This window comes from Mastomys coucha, unplaced genomic scaffold (assembly GCF_008632895.1).
Source record: "Mastomys coucha isolate ucsf_1 unplaced genomic scaffold, UCSF_Mcou_1 pScaffold5, whole genome shotgun sequence".
NCBI lineage: Eukaryota > Metazoa > Chordata > Mammalia > Rodentia > Muridae > Mastomys > Mastomys coucha.
The window spans coordinates 102,836,905-102,838,524 of record NW_022196911.1 but is presented as its reverse complement, the minus strand read 5'-3'; the positions used below and the strand labels follow the sequence as shown (position 1 = coordinate 102,838,524).

Below are 1,620 nucleotides of genomic sequence, written 5' to 3'. Positions count from 1 at the left end.
TTAAGACAGGGTTTCTCTATATAGCCCTGACTGTCCTGGAACTCACTCTGTAGACCAGGCTGGCCTTGAGCTCAGAAATCCGCCTACCTCTTCCCAAGCGCTGGGATTAAAGGTGTGCACCACCACTGCCCGGCTAAGATGAACAGTTCTTAAGGAATGACGTCTGGCCTCTGTACGCACGAGGACACACTCACAAAGGAACATTCAAACACAGGCATGTGCATGCACATACACACACACACATACACACAGAGGGATGCACAATAAAGTCAGGAGGAAGGGAGGGAAGGAGAAGGGTTTAACCCATTCATAACCCACCGCCTTCCGGTTCCCAGCCTGTCTGTGGGCACCCAGCAGCACAGGGGTTATTAACAGGGCAGCAGCTATTATCTTCAAAACTGAGGAACTGGCCTCTGAACTGGCCTTTGGGTCTGGGAGAAACTTCCAGCAAGAGGACTGTAGCCTGTAGTGGGCCCCAGGCTTACTTTGTTTTGCTGCGTCTGAGTTCTTGTTAAACAGAGCTCATTGTGCTCTGGACAGACAGGAAGGCACTGACATTCTCTGTATGGAGGAAGGCTATCTGCTTAAGGAGAAGAGGGATGAAATGAACAGTTTTCCTAGCCTGCACCCACCCGGGCTGCAAGAGCACTGTAGTTTTACCTGAAGGGCTATGGGAGCCTATTGTATAGATGAGAGAAGGCCTGGCTTGGTTAAACAGTCCCTCCAGAGGCAGAGACAGAGGCCAAGGGTCCAAAAGCCCTCCCTGCCTGTGCTTTGTCCTCACTGTTAAGAAGTGGCACAAGCCAGGCTTGGTGGTGCTCAGAGCAGAGACCGGGGTAGTAAGGTCTCTGAGTTCAAGGCCAGTCTGGTCGACAGTCCTTTCACCCTGAGTTCCAGAACAGCCAGCACTGTTACACAGAGAAGAAACCTTGTCTAAAAAGGAAGGGAAAAAAAAAAAGGTGACTGCTTCCCAAGAGTTGAGAATAATGACAAGCTTGCTCCACAGGCAGAGAAGGGACCCTGATAAAAACCAGTTCTCTGGCTGCCGTTCCCATGGCTGCCCATGTCTGTGGCCACCCAAGGTAGGGCTGCAGGCCAACAGTCGGAACCTTGCCAACCAGCTTAGCTACTCGGTCTTCCACCTAAAGGGGCTCTCCAGACAAAGGCTCTGCACTCCAGGCCAGAGGAGGAATGGTTTTCCCTCGACCCCCCCCCCCCCCCCCCCCAGGCTACTCTGCTCACAGGGTGCTCCGAATACTTGGGCTAGCCCCACCCCCAAAATAATAAAGCCATGTGGCGGGATCAGGGGTTCCCAGCCGTTGAGAAATGAATTTTGAATCTTGAAGCAAATAGCTTTTGTTTATGACAGAAGGTGGCACAGCTTTCCTAATAACCAGCCTCGAGGGTCAGAAGAAAATGAACTGAATTGCCCGGCAGGGAAACGGGAGGGACTTCCTTCCTGAAATCAAACCTGGCAATCATTCCTCTCTTGTTTAATGGCCGTTGCTGCTGAAAACATATTGGAGGAAATATCTGGACAATGAGACAGCCACTTAGCCAGCTACTAACTTGGTATTGTTTGACTTGCTTCAATGGCACATGCTGACTTCATTTTTTCCT

At 51.0% G+C, this 1,620-nt stretch overlaps 1 protein-coding gene across 5 annotated transcripts in view; it reads left to right on the top strand.

The window, feature by feature from the left end:
- Pecam1 (platelet and endothelial cell adhesion molecule 1) overlaps positions 1-1,620 on the top strand; it is a 93,313-nt gene that overhangs the window by 86,013 nt on the left and 5,680 nt on the right. The gene's annotated exons all lie outside the window — the stretch shown is intronic.